This window comes from Arachis hypogaea, chromosome 6 (genome assembly GCF_003086295.3).
Source record: "Arachis hypogaea cultivar Tifrunner chromosome 6, arahy.Tifrunner.gnm2.J5K5, whole genome shotgun sequence".
Classification (NCBI taxonomy): domain Eukaryota; kingdom Viridiplantae; phylum Streptophyta; class Magnoliopsida; order Fabales; family Fabaceae; genus Arachis; species Arachis hypogaea.
In genome coordinates, this window is record NC_092041.1 from 30,320,905 (window position 1) to 30,331,696 (window position 10,792).

At 39.9% G+C, this 10,792-nt stretch overlaps 1 non-coding gene across 1 annotated transcript; it reads right to left on the reverse strand.

Moving 5' to 3' along the window:
* Positions 1-258: 258 nt before the first annotated feature.
* LOC112700549 (small nucleolar RNA R71) lies at positions 259-366 on the reverse strand. The gene has a single exon (XR_003153455.1). It is a non-coding gene; the product is annotated as a small nucleolar RNA R71 (small nucleolar RNA).
* Positions 367-10,792: the final 10,426 nt, after the last annotated feature.

Here is a 10,792-nt window from a genome sequence, read left to right on the forward strand (position 1 = left end):
CTAATGCAACAGAATTGCAAGTTCCATGGACTTCCATTGGAAGATCCTCATCAGTTTTTAGCTGAGTTCTTGCAAATCTGTGACACTGTTAAGACTAATGGGGTTGACCCTGAGGTCTACAGACTTATGCTATTCCCTTTTGCTGTAAGAGACAGGGCTAGAACATGGTTGGACTCTCAACCTAAAGAAAGCCTGGACTCTTGGGAAAAGCTAGTTAATGCCTTCTTGGCAAAGTTCTTTCCACCTCAAAAATTGAGTAAGCTTAGAGTGGAAGTCCAAACCTTCAGACAGAAGGAAGGAGAATCCCTCTATGAAGCTTGGGAAAGATACAAACAATTGATCAGAAAGTGTCCCACTGATATGCTTTCTGAATGGATCATCATAGGTATTTTCTATGATGGTCTCTCTGAACTGTCCAAGATGTTTTTGGATAGCTCTTCTAGAGGATCTCTTCATCTGAAGAAGACGCCTACTGAGGCTCAAGAACTGATTGAAATGGTTGCAAATAACCAATTCATGTACACTTCTGAACGAATTCCTGTGAACAATGGGACTAGTCAGAAGAAAGGAGTTCTTGAGATTGACACTCTGAATGCCATATTGGCTCAGAACAAAATATTGACTCAACAAGTCAATATGATTTCTCAAAGTCTGTCTGGAATGCAAAATGCACCAAGCAGTACTAAGGAGGCTTCATCTGAGGAAGAAGCTTATGATCCTGAGAACCCTTCAATGGAAGAGGTGAATTACATGGGAGAACCCTATGGAAACACCTACAATCCTTCATGGAGGAATCATCCAAATCTTTCATGGAAGGATCAACAGAGACCTCAACAAGGTTTCAATAACAATAATGGTGGAAGAAACAGGTTTAGCAATAGCAAGCCTTTTCCATCATCTTCTCAGCAACAGACAGAGAGTTCTAAGCAGAATACCTCTGACTTAGCAACCATGGTCTCTGATCTAATCAAAACCACTCAAAGTTTCATGACTGAAACTAGGTCCTCCATTAGGAATCTGGAAGGACAAGTGGGTCAGCTGAGCAAGAAAATTACTGAACTTCCTCCTAGTACTCTCCCAAGCAATACAGAAGAAAATCCAAAAGGAGAGTGCAAGGCCATCAACATGGCCGAATTCTGGGAGGAAGAAGAGGCAGTGAACGCCACTGAGGAAGACCTCACTGGACGTCCACTGGCCTCCAATGAGTTCCCCAATGAGGAACCTTGGGAATCTGAGGCTCAAACTGAGACCATAGAGATTCCATTGGACTTACTCCTGCCATTCATGAGCTCTGATGAGTATTCTTCCTCTGAAGAGGATGAGTATGTCACTGAAGAGCAAGTTGCTAAATACCTTGGAGCAATCATGAAGCTAAATGACAAGTTATTTGGAAATGAGACTTGGGAGGATGAATCCCCTTTGCTCACCAAAGAACTGAATGACTTGTCTAGGCAGAAACTGCCTCAAAAGAGACAGGATCCTGGGAAGTTTTCTATACCTTGTACCATAGGCACCATGACCTTCAAGAAGGCCTTGTGTGACTTAGGGTCAAGTGTAAACCTCATGCCCCTCTCTGTAATGGAGAAGTTAGGGTTCTTTGAGGTACAAGCTGCAAAAATCTCACTAGAGATGGCAGACAACTCAAGAAAACAAGCCTATGGACTTGTAGAGGATGTTCTGGTCAAAGTCGAAGACCATTACATCCCTACTGATTTCATAGTCCTAGAGACTGGGAAGTGCATGGATGAATCCATCATCCTTGGCAGACCCTTCCTAGCCACAGCAAAGGCTGTGATTGATGTTGATAGAGGAGAGTTGATCATTCAAGTGAATGAAGAATCCCTGGTGTTTAAGGCCCAAGGGTATCCCTCTGTCATCACGGAGAGGAAGCACGAAGAGCTTCTCTCAAAACAGAGCCAAACAGAGCCCCCACAGTCAAACTCTAAGTTTGGTGTTGGGAGGCCACAACCAAACTCTAAGTTTGGTGTTGAACCCCCACATTCAAACTCTAAGTTTGGTGTTGGGAGGTTCCAACATGGCTCTGAGAATCTGTGAGGCTCCATGAGAGTCCTCTGTCAAGCTAGTGACAATAAAGAAGCGCTTGTTGGGAGGCAACCCAATGTTTTTATAATTAATTATTTTCTTTTGTTATTTTATGTCTTTTGTAGGTTGATGATCATAAGAAGTCACAAAATCCATGAAAAAAGCAAAAACAGAATGAAAAACAGGAAGAAAAATAGCACACCCTGGAGGACGCACCCACTGGCATTTAAACGCCAGTGAGGTTAGCTGGTGGGCGTTTAACGCCCAGTCTGGCACCATTCTGGGCGTTTAACGCCAGAAAGGGGCACCAGACTGGCGTTAAACGCCAGAAATGGGCACCAGCCCGGTGTTTAACGCCAGAAATGGCACAAAACGTGATTTTGCATGCCATTTGGTGTAGGGATGACTTTTCCTTGACACCTCAGGATCTGTGGACCCCACAGGATCCCCACCTACCCTACCACTCTCTCTCTTCTTCACCAATAACCTCAACACCTCTTCCCCAAAAACCCCTCACCTATCAAATCCCATCTTTCTCTTCACCACTCACATCCATCCTTCATAAAACCCCACCTACCTCACCATTCAAATTCAAACCACTTTCCCACCCAATCCCACCCTCAAATGGCCGAACCTCTCTCTCCCCCTCTCCTATATAAACCCTCCTTCACTCCTTCATTTTCACACACCTTAAACACTTCTTCTTCTCCCTTTTGGCCGAACACAAAGCCCTCTCCATCTCCTCCATTTCTTCTTCTTCTACTCTCTTCTTTCTTCTTTTGCTCGAGGACGAGCAAACATTTTAAGTTTGGTGTGGTAAAAGCATAGCTTTTTGTTTTACCATAACCATTTATGGCATCCAAGGCCGGAGAAACCTCTAGAAAGAGGAAAGGGAAGGCAAAGGCTTCCACCTCCGAGTCATGGGAGATGGAGAGATTCATCTCAAGGGTGCATCAAGACCATTTCTATGAAGTTGTGGCCTTGAAGAAGGTGATCCCCGAGGTCCCTTTTTCACTCAAAAAGGGTGAATATCCGGAGATCCGACATGAGATCCGAAGAAGAGGTTGGGAAGTTCTTACCAACCCCATTCAACAAGTCGGAATCTTGATGGTTCAAGAGTTCTATGCCAATGCATGGATCACCAAGAACCATGACCAAAGTGTGAACCCGAATCCAAAGAATTATCTTACTATGGTTCGGGGGAAATACTTGGATTTTTGTCCGGAGAGTGTGAGGGTGGCGTTCAACTTGCCTATGTTGCAAGGAGATGAGCATCCTTACACTAGAAGGGTCAACTTTGATCAAAGGTTGGACCAAGTCCTCACAGTCATATGTGAAGAGGGCGCCCAATGGAAGAGAGATTCAAGAGGAAAGCCGGTTCAATTAAGAAGGCATGACCTCAAGCCCGTGGCTAGAGGATGGTTAGAGTTCATACAACGCTCAATCATTCCCACTAGCAACCGGTCCGAAGTTACCATAGACCGGGCTATCATGATCCATAGCATCATGATTGGAGAAGAAATAGAGGTTCATGAGGTTATAGCCCAAGAACTCTATAAGGTGGCGGACAAGTCCTCTACCTTGGCAAGGTTAGCCTTTCCTCATCTCATTTGTCACCTCTGTTATTCAGTGGGAGTTGACATAGAGGGAGACACCCCCATTGAGGAGGACAAGCCCATCACTAAGAAGAGGATGGAGCACACAAGAGATCCCACTCATCATGAGATCCCTGAGATTCCTCAAGGGATGCACTTTCCTCCACAAGACTATTGGGAGCAATTGAACACCTCCCTAGGAGAATTGAGTTCCAACATGGAACAACTAAGGGTGGAGCATCAAGAACACTCCATCATCCTTCATGAGATTAGAGAAGATCAAAGAATCATGAGGGAGGAGCAACAAAGACAAGGAAGAGACATTGAGGAGCTCAAGCACTCCATAGGATCTTCAAGAGCAAGAAAGAGCCGCCATCACTAAGGTGGACCCGTTCTTTGATTTCCTTGTTCTTTATTCTTCTGTTTTTCGAATTTTATGCTTATGTTTATCCATGTTTGTGTCCTGTGATCATTAGTGTCTTAGTGTCTATGCCTTAAAGTTATGAATGTCCTATCAATCCATCACCTTTCTTAAATAAAAATGTGCTTAATTGATAAAAGAAAGAATTGCATGAATTTTGAATTTTATAACAGTTTAATTATTTTGATGTGGTGGCAATATTTTTGTTCTCTGAATGTATGCTTAAACAGTGCATATGTATCTTGAATTTGTGGGTCATGAATGTTGGCTCTTGAAAGAATGATGAAAAAGGAGACATGTTACTGAGGATCTGAAAAATCATCAAAATGATTCTTGAAGCAAGAAAAAAAGCATTTCTATTCAAAAAAAAAGAGAAAAATCGGAAAAAAAAAGAGAGAAAAATCGAAAAAAAAAATAATAAGAGTTGTGATCCAAGGCAAATAAGAGTGTGCTTAAGAACCCTGGACACCTCTAGTTGGGGACTTTAGCAAAGCTGAGTCACAATCTGAAAAGGTTCACCCAATTATGTGTCTGTGGCATGTATGTATCCGGTGGTAATACTGGAAGACAGAGTGCTTTGGGCCACAGCCAAGACTCAATAAGTAGCTTTGTTCAAGAATCATCATACTTTACTAGGAGAATCATTAACACTATCTGGATTCTGAGTTCCTAAAGAAGCCAACCATTCTGAATTTCAAAGGATAGAGTGAGATGCCAAAACTATTCAGAGGCAAAAAGCTAAAACCCAGCTCATCTAATTAATACTGATCTTCATAGATGTTTTTGGAATTCATTGCATATTCTCTTCTTTTTATCTTATTTGATTTTCAGTTGCTTGGGGACAAGCAACAATTTAAGTTTGGTGTTGTGATGAGCGGATAATTTGTATACTTTTTGGCATTGTTTTTAGTATGTTTTTGGTATGATCTAGTTAGTTTTTAGTATATTTTTATTAGTTTTTAGTTAAAATTCACTTTTCTGGACTTTACTATGAGTTTGTGTGTTTTTTTGTGATTTCAGGTATTTTCTGGCTGAAATTGAGGGACCTGAGCAAAAATCTGATTCTGAGACCAAAAAGGACTGCAGATGCTGTTGGATTCTGACCTCCCTGCACTCGAAGTGGATTTTCTGGAGCTACAGAAGCCCAATTGGCGCGCTCTCAACGGCGTTGGAAAGTAGACATCCTGGGCTTTCCAGCAATATATGATAGTCCATACTTTGCCCAAGATTTGATGGCCCAAACCGGCGTTCAAAGTCACCCTCAGGAATCCCAGCATTAAACGCTGGAACTGGCACCCAAATGGGAGTTAAACGCCCAAACTGGCACTAAAGCTGGCGTTTAACTCCAAGAAGAGTCTCTGCACGAAAAATTCTTCATTGCTCAGCCCAAGCACACACCAAGTGGGCCCGGAAGAGGATTTTTATGTCATTTACTCATTTCTGTACACCTTAGGCTACTAGTTTTTCTATAAGTAGGACCTTTGACTATTGTATTAAAAATCTTTTGATCACTTTAGATCTCTAGATCATCTTTGGACATTTTAGTTCTTAGATCATTGGGAGGCTGGCCATTCGGCCATGCCTAGACCTCATGCTTATGTATTTTCAACGGTGGAGTTTCTACACACCATAGATTAAGGTGTGGAGCTCTGCTGTACCTCGAGTATTAATGCAATTACTATTGTTCTTCCATTCAATTCCGCTTGTTCTTTATCCAAGATATCACTTGTTCTTCAACTTGATGAATGTGATGATCCGTGACACTCATCATCATTCTCACCCATGAACAAGGTGACTGACAACCACCTCTGTTCTACAAGCGATCAAGGCTCTAGTGAATATCTCTTGGATTCCTGATTGCACGATGCATGGTTGATCGCCTGACAACCGAGTGCTCGTCTGACAAACGAGCCAACCATTCCGTGAGATCAGAGTCTTCGTGGTATAGGCGAGAACTGATGGCGGCATTCAAGAGAATCCGGAAGGTCTAACCTTGTCTGTGGTATTCTGAGTAGGATTCAATGACTGAATGACTGTGACGTGCTTCAAACTCCTGAGGGCGGGGCGTTAGTGACAGACGCAAAAGAATCACTGGATTCTATTCCGGCCTGATTGAGAACCGACAGATGAATTCCGCTATGCTGTGACAGAGCATATGCAATCACTTTCACTGAGAGGATGGGAGGTAGCCACTGACAACGGTGAAACCCTTGCTTAAGCTTGCCATGGAAAGGAGTAAGAAGGATTGGATGAAGACAGTAGGAAAGCAGAGAGACGGAAGGGAAGGCATCTTCATGCGCTTATCTGAAGTTCCTACCAATGAATTACATAAGTATCTCTATCTTTACCTTTGTGTTATTTTCGTTCATCACCATTACTATTTGAGTTTGCCTGACTAAGATTTACAAGATGACCATAGCTTGCTTCAATACTAACAATCTCCGTGGGATCGACCCTTACTCGCGTAAGGTTTATTACTTGGACGACCCAGTGCACTTGCTGGTTAGTTGTGCGAAGTTGTGTAATGCCATGGTATTGAGCCACCAAGTTCTTGGGGTTCATGACCGGGGATTATGAGAGTTGTGAAAAAAGGATTGTTCACAATTTCGCGCACCAAGTTTTTGGGGCTCATGACCGGGGATTATGAGAGTTGTGAAAAAGTATTGTTCACAATTTCGCGCACCAGTGATTAGTTTAGTTAAGCTAACATTGGTGAGTGAGAATTGTTGCAGTAGAATGTAGATTTGCAGGAAATCTAAATTGCAGAATGTAAATAGCAGAATCTTAAAGAGTAAGAAATGTAAATTGTAGAAACTTAAATGACAAGAAATGTAAATTGCATCAAATGTAAAAGGGGCTGGGTGCTGGAAATTAAAGAGAGCAATGAAGCAAGCAATCAGGAAATTTAAAGTGCAGGAAAATTAAATTCAGATCACAGTAGCTCATATGTAAAGTGCAGAGGAACAAAAGTGCAGGAAAGTAAATTGGAAGCAATAAGAACAGAAATCAATGAGAGAAAAAGATCAAAATCAAGCACAATGTAAATTGAAATGTAAACTTACAGCAAAGGAAATTGTAGCAAAGGAATGTAGAAGTTGAAATTGCAGAATTGTAGAGATTGAAAGTGAAATTGCAGAAGAAGAGATGAAATGAAACTGAAAGCGAAACTTAGACTTGATCTTCAATTTATCAAAAAGGAAAACTAAAAGAGAGAGCTCTCTACTCCTACTCTTAATGCTCCCTATTGGAGCCAGCCTTTTTACAAAAATGAAAATGATGCCTTATATAGGCTTTACAAAGTGAAAAATAAAATTGAAAATAAATTACAATTAAAATCAAATTCCTAATCTAATTGATCCTTGTGCCTTTGAGTGATGTCAATTGGGCTTTGCTTGCTTTGGATTTGAAGAAGAGTAGATCCAAAATGGCTTTTTAATTGAAATTGCGCCATGGTGCACCTCATAGGGAACGGCTCAGTTGTGAAAGTTAACTGAGCACTCAATCCTTGCTTTTGGCCTTGCAATTTGTTGCGCAACAAGCCTTCCTTGGTGCAGGCCCTGATAAAGCTCGGTTGATTAAGTGAACTGAGCGCTCCTTGCTTGTTGATGAGCCCCAGCTTCGAACCTTGGTGGAAGCATTGTAGAGTAAATTCTTTGTGAATTAATGGAAGGTGGTGCCTTGCCTTGAGTGGAAGGCCTCAAGTTCGAATCCTTGCTGAGCCATTTTGCTTATTTTCCTTGCAAGAAGTGTAGTGCTCCTTCCTTGCTTTCCTTGTGTCTCCCCCTTCGAATCTTGGTGAAGCCACTTTGGTCTATTTTTTGCTTGTTTTTGGTCCTTAAATATGCCTTTCACTTGTGCCTCAATTTCATGTCAAATATGGATTGCTATATATCATTAGAAAGCTCTGAATGTCAGCTTTCCAACGCAACTGAAAACACATCAATTGGACGTCTGTAGCTTAAGTTATGACCCTTTGAAGGAGGCATGGTCATGCTGTGAACGCCCAAGTTTAACTTTGCAAAAATTCTTGCTTCCATGCTGAATTTTTCACGATAAAGCTAAGTTCACTTAGTGAACTGAGCTTTGTGAGTGTTGATTGTCAAGCTTCCTTGATTTGGTCATGGGCCACGCTTTTTAAAGCGTGGTCTAAGGCTCCAAAGTGTGCTCCAACTTCAAAGTGTGCCCCAAAACTCTTTTTTTCTCCTTTTTAGCTTATTTTGTGCTTCTTTGCTTTTTTTTTTCTTTTTATTTCCTACCAAATTTATAAAATTAAAAGATCAATGAAATATACCATTGAAGCACAAAAGAATGAAATATTTGAGCACAAATCATAAATTTCTTGTATGAAAAAGCATAGAAAAACATGACATGATGACATGTCATTACAACACCAAACTTAAACCTTGCTTGTCCCCAAGCAAGAAAAGAATCATGCAATAAAGATTTACAATCCAAGGTAGGAAGAATAGCAAGTTAATGTTCATGGTAAGCTAGTTTTCAATGCATGATATAATCACAAAAGAAATGTAAATGATTGATGCTTCTATCTAGCTCAATTTATGAAATCTTTTCCTTATAATTCTTCCTTGAGACAAGCTTTTAATTTTCTTATTAGCTTCTCCTTTTGGGTGCTTTGCCCCATGATTTGATTACAAAGCTACGATTCTAAATGCTTTGTTTTTAAGTATTACCACTTGATACATAAGCACCACAAGCAAGCAAAATTAAGAATAACCATCAAGACATAGAGAAACAGAAATATTGTGATTGCAAGCATAAGAGGGTGTGCATGATATATTGCATAAAAATATAAGTGGCACACCAAACTTAGTGTGACACTTTCTCTTGGAATTGATGCAAGTATCTAGTAAAGATTAGAAGCAAATTTTGTTGCATAGCAACACCAAACTTAGAATGCAACCATATGTCAATTTATTTGAATTAAAACAAAACAAAAGAAACTATTATATGTTAAATACAATCACCAAACAAAGAATCTGCCATGAATAAAGATTTCATGGTGAGATATTTAACAAAAACAGTTAGTGAGTGACGAGAGGACTTTTGCTAGTTTAGAATTTCATAAAAATAATAGCGTTGTAAGTATAGTTTCTAAACCAACAAAAAATTCTTTCGTACAAAAGTTTTGGTTGTCACTTAAGCAAACCCAATAAAATTTATAACCGAAGTATTTAAACCTCGGGTCGTCTTCTCAAGGAATTGCAAAGAGGTGTGTTTATTATTGGTTATGGAAAAAGGTATATTTTTGGGTTTTTGAAATAGAGAACAAGTAATTTAAATAGCAAGAAAAATAAATTAATAATTACAAAAATCTCTTGGCAAGGTATGAGAACTGGAAATCCTATCCTAGTTATCCTTATCAGGTGTGATGAGAATTGGATTTTGCTCCCACTTGGTCAACCTCTAACAATGAAGGTATGTTAAGTGGATAAATCAATTTGATTCCTCAAGTCCTAGTCAATTACTAAGAAAAGACTAGAGTTACGGGAATTCAAATCAATCAGCAAAGAATTCCAATTTTCAATCATCAGCTGAGTTTGATAACTCAAGAGTCTCTAATTACTCAACCAAAGCTAAGAGTGTAAAAAGCTAAATAAAAATCATATATCTGAAATAACTCAAATTGAATTAATAAAGATATCAAATGTAACATGGAAAAGTTCATAAATTAAATTGGGAAAATAAATAAAGGAACATTGAACATGGAAATTGAGAAGTAGAAATCCTAATCCTAAAAGAAATCCTAAATCCTAAAACCTAAGAGAGAGGAGAGAACCTCTCTCTCTAAAAACTACATCTAAAAACCTAAAATTATGAATTATGAGCTTATGCTCAGTATTCCTAGAGTCTCTGCATGTTCTCTGGCTTTATTCTGTGTTTCTGGGCCGAAAACTGGGTCAAAAATGCGGCCCAAAATCGCTCCCAACGTGTTCTGTTAATTCTGCAGATCATCCACGCGTACACATCATCCACGCGTGCGCGTCATTAAGCGTTTTTCCTCGCTATGCGTCCGCATCGTCCACATGTTTGCATCATCCGTGCAGATTTCAATCCATGCGTTCGTGTCAGGCACGCAAACCCGTCACTGTGATTTCTCCATTTCGCGCGGTCGTGCGAGCCATGCGTCCGCGTCGGTGTTTGCTGGTCATCTCCTTAGTTTCTTATGTTCCTTCCATTTTTGCAAGCTTCATCTCCATTCTCTAAGTCATTCCTACCCTATGAAACCTGAAACACTTAACACACGGATTCGAATGGTATAAGAAGTATTAAAATATGTAATTAAAAGATCTCTAGGAAGCAAGTTTTCAACCATAGAACAACTTTGGGAAGGAATTGTAATATCATGCAAATCATATGAATAAGCGGGCAAGAATTTGATAAAAACCACTCAATTAAACACAATATAAACCATAAAATAGTGGTTTATCAACCTCCCCACACTTAAACATTAGCATGTCCTCATGCTTAGCTTAAGGAGATAAAATAAATGAGTAGGAAAAAAGCAAGACTCATGCAATGCAACCTATGAATGTGAATGCAACTACATGCTAAGACGTCTCTATCTACTTGGTTAAAAGCAAACAAGTTCTCCAAGACAAATACAAAACAAATTCCACTAATTCAAATTATACAGTGAAAACAAGTAAACTTGTAAGAAGATAGTTCATGAAAACAGGGAACATAGAATCAAGCACTGAACCCTTACTGGTAG